The sequence below is a fragment of the Gymnoscopelus microlampas genome (assembly GCF_963454915.1).
Source record: "Gymnoscopelus microlampas genome assembly, contig: SCAFFOLD_55, whole genome shotgun sequence".
In the NCBI taxonomy this organism is placed as follows: Eukaryota; Metazoa; Chordata; class Actinopteri; order Myctophiformes; family Myctophidae; genus Gymnoscopelus; species Gymnoscopelus microlampas.
This window is the reverse complement of record NW_028155755.1, coordinates 124873-134509: the sequence shown is the minus strand read 5'-3', so window position 1 is coordinate 134509 and position 9637 is coordinate 124873.

Here is a 9637-nt window from a genome sequence, read left to right as displayed (position 1 = left end):
TATGTTTAGCTCAGAATCAGCTATATGAACTCGGTTATCTTGGCATATGCTTACATTTGTTATAAGATGGTTGGATCATCTGTGACAGCACGTTTGGGAAACATCGGATTTTCATTTTGCGCCGCTGTCTCGTTAAACCCAGCTGGTTAAATATTCAACACTTTACCACGGTAAACGCTATGCAGCTATGCTCATGTAACGTTCACTCAGTGGTGGCTTATCCAACGGGCTTGAGGTGCTGAAGCACGCAAAACTGCGAAATTTTAGAAGCAGGGCTCCGCAGCGCAGCTCCTGTTTAAGGTAATTGCCTTCACTTGCTGTGCTTCTGCGCAACAGGGCAGATCTCCGCCAGGCCAGGTGGCCCTACCCAGGCTCATGAAATTGATAGGCAGTCAACAGTAGCCAATTAGAATTAAAGCTGCTAAAACTGACTCATACACTAATACAGAACCATATATAGGCTAAATATTGTCTCTGACTCTCTGTCGGTTGGGAAAACTGTTCATTTTATTTTAAAACAATTTCAAATGGTGAAAAAAAAAATCTACAAGCTATAATTATTAAAAATTAAGAAATACTATATTTTAAATGGTGAAAAATACAGAAAATAGGGGAAAATACACAAAATCTCTAATATGTGATTTTAATGTGACCCCTGCAGTCAGTGAAGTCCAGGGCTGAATGTGACAAATATTGAGACAAATAGGCTATAACCCAATACATAATTTTATTAAATAAATGGGGGGTTATATTTTACAGATAGTTACACTATTCTTGTACTATATTACAATTAAATCATCCTTAAAGGTAGGGTAAGTGATTTGCTTTGGTTAAAATAAGTGTTAAATAGCTCTATATTCTGATAGTACTCATTGCTATAGATTGTTTGTTCAGTATTAGGAGTCTCCTTGTCTCTCCACCTCTTTATTAAACAGAAAATGCATTTTCGTTTCAGTTTCAGTTTCAATTCCAATTTTATCCAACCAGGACAGAGAACTCAATCAGGATACAGATTAAACAAGTGACATTGGAAGTGATGACACTAAGAAATGAGCGGACAAAATTGGAACTGGAACACTATACAAATTAAGCTTAAAAATGGGTACTTTCTTCTGATTGGCTGAGATTTTGACACCTATCGAAAAATGTATTTTCTGTTTATTAAAGAGCTGGAGAAACAGGGAGACTCCTGTTACTGAACAAACACTCTATAGCAATGATTACTATATGCAGCCTTTTTATTTTTTACAGAACAGTGCCAGTGTTCAGGACAAGTAGTTTGTTTCCAAAAAAGGTTCAAAGAAAGTATGAAATACAGTTTGCACTTGCATAGTTGCATTACAGTTGCACTATTGTTTGGTTGCACTGTAGCAGTCTCTTTGGGTGTTGCTAGACATGCAGCCTGGAAGAAAAATATTGTGTTTTATGTAAAGAGAAGAGACCTTATTGTGAATAATTGAAGTTGAGAGATTACTTGTGGTGTTATTAAAATGTATGTTTACATTGTCTTTCTCTGTCTACCTCCATGTGAGACAGTCTTGGATGTTTACAAATTGCCCTGTGTGACAAGACAATAAATATTCTTTAACAGAAATGACAGGTCATGTGATTTCACTATTTTTCTAGCATTTTCAGAATTTTGAAAGTGATATTTTTCGCCACCAATATCGTGATAATATCGTAATCGTGATATTTTTGGCCACCATTATCGTGATATGACATTTTCTAAGCAGCGCGCTAATATCGTGATAATATCGTAATCGTGATATTTTTGGCCACCATTATCGTGATATGACATTTTCATATCGTCCCATCCCTAGCTGAGGCATCTGGTGGGATATAAACGACAGACAGGATGATAGAAGAGAACTCTCTCGGCCGATAGAAGGGCTTACACATGCGCATCAGACACTCCAACTCCGGTGTGCAGGTTCGTGACAGTATTTTAACGTCAGAACACCATCTCGTGTTGATATAACAACAAACACCGCCCCCGCATTGTTTGCGCGAGTCTACTTTGGAGCGGTCGGCTCGGTGTAGCGTGAAGCCAGCCTGTTGCACCGAGGAATCCGGAATCTCCTCATCCAGCCATGTTTCTGTGAGGCATATAGCTGCGGCGTCCTTATAGTCCCTCTGAGTACGGATGAGCATAGCAAGTTCTTCTGCAAGGGAAAGTGCGACATTGTATCATATTGGTCCCTGAATCTGAACAAAGCAAACGCACTACTGGTTTGAAAACACACTTAATGCATTACTTTTGAGCGTCCTGTGTATCACAAAAACCTTAACGTTATCGGTCTCTCCACTCTCGCCACTTCTAACATTATCTGTCCTTCCATTGTCATGTCCTCCTCTCATCCAGGGCTATGAGTGGCTGCAGTGTGGAGGTGTTTGCGAGAGCGCTTCCAGATGGCAGCACACCACAATATCGTATTATGATGACTACACAAGTATAAAGTATGTCTGAAACACTTTGAACACTAGGATCACTTTTCAGGTCATTATAGGCAAACATTTTGCGAAAAGCCAATCTACAAGCTCACAATGTGACGCGTTGTGAGCTTGTAGATTGGCTGTTTTTGGTGAATATTCCCCCAGAATGGGGATGCTGGGGTTCAAGTGGTTAAGGACAATCAAATCCATCCCGTTCTTTTTTTAAGAAATACTTTTACGAAATTTAACTGATTGTTACATAATGTGTGAAGAAAACAAAAAGAAGAATTGTTGTATATATTATATTAATTTACCGTACCGGACAATTTCATTATGAAGTTGAAGTTAAGAAGTTACAGAGTCGCTCCATCTCAGCTGACTGGAAAATAAATCAGTCCATGTGCAGAGCCAAATCATGTCCAGTTGACTATGTCTAGAAGGTTTAAGCGGTTCGTTTTGAAGCTGTAGTGATTAGGACACCACCCCGCAAGTCTGTAGCAGCCACTCCAGCACCTGTTAGGAGTGTCTCTACACCAGTGGTTGTAACTCGTGAGTTGCAAGTACCGCTGATTGCCGAGGTAAGGAGTCACTGCTTTGTGACGAGACTCTGTTATCATATTAGTTTACTTGATCCTATAGTTTACTGAGACACTACACTGTCTCTCTGCATTCTATGAATGTTTTGACCTCGTTTGCTGTAAGTCACTCTGGATAAAGGGCTAATGCCTACATTGTACATTTGTAATTAGGGGGATCTTGACATGTTTAGAGAACCACTGATATACGTACAAGTGTTGGTTGGTTTGTTTGTTACCCTCTCATTCAGAGTTACAGACCTGTTAGGGGTACATTTGGTTCCATTAGTAAAGTATTGATATTGCTGATGTATTAAAAACACTTCTCGATTATTTGATTCATTGAAAAAGGAATCAAACTTAATCAATATTTAACCCAGTACTTTCATGTTTGCTTTTGTGTATATAAATGTATATATCCTTTTACCCCTTGCTAGCTTCAACCCCTGTGGACTACGCTACCCGCAGACCGCTGCAGAGTAGTTCCTGGTGAAGTATCACACAACTACATAGAGGATCCCACAGATGTCCCTGGCCAGCACCTGCCCCGTAAGCAGTGGACAACCCTCAACCGCCTGATGACAGGCGTGGGGACGCTTCGGTGAAGCAATGCAACGGTGGGGCCTCTCGGACAGTGCCCACTGTGAATGTGGAGACCCCCTACAGACTGTGGAACACATCATGACCAGCTGCCCGAAACACCGCCCGCCACATGGCGACCAAGGCCGTATGAACCTGGATGACGAAACGCTGGATTGGCTTGCTGCAACGGAGCTGAGGATCTGATGACATACGCAAGAAGAAGTAGTATCACACACACATACACACTCACTCGATCACTCAATCGCTCGCTCGCTCGCTCGATCACTCAATCACTCGTTCGTTCGCTCGTTCAATCACTCACTCGGGCACTCACTCACACTCTCTCTCTTTGATTGTTCTATATTGATTTGGGTAGCTGTTTGTTGCTGTCCTAGTAACACTTGTTGTGTGTGAGTTTTTTCTTTCCCAACTCAACGGAAACAGGTAGCTGAAGTCCAAGCAGGTTACAGAGATGCCTCGCCAGTCCAAGCGTGGCAAACCAGTGATGGACCAGGCTGCCTGCAGATCAGCGAACCGGTGGAAGAGGTCAGCCTGGACTAGACTAACGCAGAGGTCTTTGATTCCAGCTGAGTTGTCAAACAAGAAGGTGTCTGTCTTTGCTCATTTATTAATTTTGAGGAGTAAATGCCAGTGTTTACACAATAAACATTGATTTTGTTTTTCTTTTGTTGAAACAGTTTGCCCTTCTTGTCGGTGATTCAAAAGTTTGAGAAGATGTAGTTTTTCAGGAAGAACTATTTGCTTTTAGGTCTGTGTTTTGGACTTTCCTCCTCGTCTGAACGTTGACATGGCAGAGCAGAACCGTTTGCGAGAGCGCTTCCAGATGGCAGCACACCACTGCGGTAAATAATACCAATGCACACACATACAGTATACAGGTCTTACACTCTTTAGGCTGACCTAAGCAATATCGTATTATGATGACTACACAAGTATAAAGTATGTCTGAAACACTTTGAACACTAGGATCACTTTTCAGGTCATTATAGGCAAACATTTTGCGAACAGCCAATCTACAAGCTCACAATGTGGCGCGTTGTGAGCTTGTAGATTGGCTGTTTTTGGTGAATATTCCCCCAGAATGGGGATGCTGGGGTTCAAGTGGTTAAGGACAATCAAATCCATCCCGTTCTTTTTTTAAGAAATACTTTTACGAAATTTAACTGATTGTTACATAATGTGTGAAGAAAACAAAAAGAAGAATTGTTGTATATATTATATTAATTTACCGTACCGGACAATTTCATTATGAAGTTGAAGTTAAGAAGTTAGAGGGTCGCTCCATCTCAGCTGACTGGAAAATAAATCAGTCCATGTGCAGAGCCAAATCATGTCCAGTTGACTATGTCTAGAAGGTTTAAGCGGTTCGTTTTGAAGCTGTAGTGACTGTTACCTCATTTAGAAACGGTAGGAAATCAAATGTTTATTTGTTCTATTTTTATATGTTTTAAAAGTCACATATGTCAGTCAGCCAGACGGATTTCCACTGACACAGCTTGATCTGTGGTGTACAGACGGCGTAAGTATAATTTGTTTGTATATCATATGAATACAACATTTCTGTGCAAGAGCACAGGTTCGTCCGAGCATCTTAAATGAAAATGATTAAAAGCTAAGATGACAGGGTTGCCATTTTCCGGCCTGCAAACGGTGCTCTCTGTTTTTATGCACAGGTCAGTCCTAGGACACCACCCCGCAAGTCTGTAGCAGCCACTCCAGCACCTGTTAGGAGTGTCTCTACACCAGTGGTTGTAACTCGTGAGTTGCAAGTACCGCTGATTGCCGAGGTAAGGAGTCACTGCTTTTTGACGAGACTCTGTTATCATATTAGTTTACTTGATCCTATAGTTTACTGAGACACTACACTGTCTCTCTGCATTCTATGAATGTTTTGACCTCGTTTGCTGTAAGTCACTCTGGATAAAGGGCTAATGCCTACATTGTACATTTGTAATTAGGGGGATCTTGACATGTTTAGAGAACCACTGATATACGTACAAGTGTTGGTTGGTTTGTTTGTTACCCTCTCATTCAGAGTTACAGACCTGTTAGGGGTACATTTGGTTCCGTTAGTAAAGTATTGATATTGCTGATGTATTAAAAACACTTCTCGATTATTTGATTCATTGAAAAAGGAATCAAACTTAATCAATATTTAACCCAGTACTTTCATGTTTGCTTTTGTGTATATAAATGTATATATCCTTTTACCCCTTGCTAGCTTCAACCCCTGTGGACTACGCTACCTGCAGACCGCTGCAGAGTAGTTCCTGGTGAAGTATCACACAACTACATAGAGGATCCCACAGATGTCCCTGGCCAGCACCTGCCCCGTAAGCAGTGGACAACCCTCAACCGCCTGATGATAGGCGTGGGGACGCTTCGGTGAAGCAATGCAACGGTGGGACCTCTCGGACAGTGCCCACTGTGAATGTGGAGACCCCCTACAGACTGTGGAACACATCATGACCAGCTGCCCGAAACACCGCCCGCCACATGGCGACCAAGGCCGTATGAACCTGGATGACGAAACGCTGGATTGGCTTGCTGCAACGGAGCTGAGGATCTGATGACATACGCAAGAAGAAGTAGTATCACACACACATACACACTCACTCGATCACTCAATCGCTCGCTCGCTCGCTCGATCACTCAATCACTCGTTCGCTCGCTCGTTCGTTCGCTCGTTCAATCACTCACTCGGGCACTCACTCACACTCTCTCTCTTTGATTGTTCTATATTGATTTAGGTAGCTGTTTGTTGCTGTCCTAGTAACACTTGTTGTGTGTGAGTTTTTTCTTTCCCAACTCAACGGAAACAGGTAGCTGAAGTCCAAGCAGGTTACAGAGATGCCTCGCCAGTCCAAGCGTGGCAAACCAGTGATGGACCAGGCTGCCTGCAGATCAGCGAACCGGTGGAAGAGGTCAGCCTGGACTAGACTAACGCAGAGGTCTTTGATTCCAAATGAGTTGTCAAACAAGAAGGTGTCTGTCTTTGCTCATTTATTAATTTTGAGGAGTAAATGCCAGTGTTTACACAATAAACATTGATTTTGTTTTTCTTTTGTTGAAACAGTTTGCCCTTGTCGGTGATTCAAAAGTTTGAGAAGATGTAGTTTTTCAGGAAGAACTATTTGCTTTTAGGTCTGTGTTTTGGACTTTCCTCCTCGTCTGAACGTTGACATGGCAGAGCAGAACCGTTTGCGAGAGCGCTTCCAGATGGCAGCACACCACTGCGGTAAATAATACCAATGCACACACATACAGTATACAGGTCTTACACTCTTTAGGCTGACCTAAGCAATATCGTATTATGATGACTACACAAGTATAAAGTATGTCTGAAACACTTTGAACACTAGGATCACTTTTCAGGTCATTATAGGCAAACATTTTGCGAACAGCCAATCTACAAGCTCACAATGTGGCGCGTTGTGAGCTTGTAGATTGGCTGTTTTTGGTGAATATTCCCCCAGAATGGGGATGCTGGGGTTCAAGTGGTTAAGGACAATCAAATCCATCCCGTTCTTTTTTTAAGAAATACTTTTACGAAATTTAACTGATTGTTACATAATGTGTGAAGAAAACAAAAAGAAGAATTGTTGTATATATTATATTAATTTACCGTACCGGACAATTTCATTATGAAGTTGAAGTTAAGAAGTTACAGAGTCGCTCCATCTCAGCTGACTGGAAAATAAATCAGTCCATGTGCAGAGCCAAATCATGTCCAGTTGACTATGTCTAGAAGGTTTAAGCGGTTCGTTTTGAAGCTGTAGTGACTGTTACCTCATTTAGAAACGGTAGGAAATGAAATGTTTATTTGTTCTATTTTTATGTGTTTTAGAAGTCACATACGTCAGTCAGCCAGACGGATTTCCACTGACACAGCTTGATCTGTGGTGTACAGACGGCGTAAGTATAATTTGTTTGTATATCATATGAATACAATATTTCTGTGCAAGAGCACAGGTTCGTCCGAGCATCTTAAATGAAAATGATTAAAAGCTAAGATGACAGGGTTGCCATTTTCCGGCCTGCAAACGGTGCTCTCTGTTTTTATGCACAGGTCAGTCCTAGGACACCACCCCGCAAGTCTGTAGCAGCCACTCCAGCACCTGCTAGGAGTGTCTCTAAACCAGTGGTTGTAACTCGTGAGTTGCAAGTACCGCTGATTGCCGAGGTAAGGAGTCACTGCTTTTTGACGAGACTCTGTTATCATATTAGTTTACTTGATCCTATAGTTTACTGAGACACTACACTGTCTCTCTGCATTCTATGAATGTTTTGACCTCGTTTGCTGTAAGTCACTCTGGATAAAGGGCTAATGCCTACATTGTACATTTGTAATTAGGGGGATCTTGACATGTTTAGAGAACCACTGATATACGTACAAGTGTTGGTTGGTTTGTTTGTTACCCTCTCATTCAGAGTTACAGACCTGTTAGGGGTACATTTGGTTCCATTAGTAAAGTATTGATATTGCTGATGTATTAAAAACACTTCTCGATTATTTGATTCATTGAAAAAGGAATCAAACTTAATCAATATTTAACCCAGTACTTTCATGTTTGCTTTTGTGTATATAAATGTATATATCCTTTTACCCCTTGCTAGCTTCAACCCCTGTGGACTACGCTACCTGCAGACCGCTGCAGAGTAGTTCCTGGTGAAGTATCACACAACTACATAGAGGATCCCACAGATGTCCCTGGCCAGCACCTGCCCCGTAAGCAGTGGACAACCCTCAACCGCCTGATGACAGGCGTGGGGACGCTTCGGTGAAGCAATGCAACGGTGGGGCCTCTCGGACAGTGCCCACTGTGAATGTGGAGACCCCCTACAGACTGTGGAACACATCATGACCAGCTGCCCGAAACACCGCCCGCCACATGGCGACCAAGGCCGTATGAACCTGGATGACGAAACGCTGGATTGGCTTGCTGCAACGGAGCTGAGGATCTGATGACATACGCAAGAAGAAGTAGTATCACACACACATACACACTCACTCGATCGCTCAATCGCTCGCTCGCTCGCTCGCTCGATCACTCAATCACTCGTTCGTTCGCTCGTTCGTTCGCTCGTTCATTCACTCACTCGGGCACTCACTCACACTCTCTCTCTTTGATTGTTCTATATTGATTTGGGTAGCTGTTTGTTGCTGTCCTAGTAACACTTGTTGTGTGTGAGTTTTTTCTTTCCCAACTCAACGGAAACAGGTAGCTGAAGTCCAAGCAGGTTACAGAGATGCCTCGCCAGTCCAAGCGTGGCAAACCAGTGATGGACCAGGCTGCCTGCAGATCAGCGAACCGGTGGAAGAGGTCAGCCTGGACTAGACTAACGCAGAGGTCTTTGATTCCAGCTGAGTTGTCAAACAAGAAGGTGTCTGTCTTTGCTCATTTATTAATTTTGAGGAGTAAATGCCAGTGTTTACACAATAAACATTGATTTTGTTTTTCTTTTGTTGAAACAGTTTGCCCTTCTTGTCGGTGATTCAAAAGTTTGAGAAGATGTAGTTTTTCAGGAAGAACTATTTGCTTTTAGGTCTGTGTTTTGGACTTTCCTCCTCGTCTGAACGTTGACATGGCAGAGGAGAACCGTTTGCGAGAGCGCTTCCAGATGGCAGCACACCACTGCGGTAAATAATACCAATGCACACACTTACAGTATACAGGTCTTACACTCTTTAGGCTGACCTAAGCAATATCGTATTATGATGACTACACAAGTATAAAGTATGTCTGAAACACTTTGAACACTAGGATCACTTTTCAGGTCATTATAGGCAAACATTTTGCGAACAGCCAATCTACAAGCTCACAATGTGGCGCGTTGTGAGCTTGTAGATTGGCTGTTTTTGGTGAATATTCCCTCAGAATGGGGATGCTGGGGTTCAAGTGGTTAAGGACAATCAAATCCATCCCGTTCTTTTTTTAAGAAATACTTTTACGAAATTTAACTGATTGTTACATAATGTGTGAAGAAAACAAAAAGAAGAATTGTTGTATATATTATATTAATTT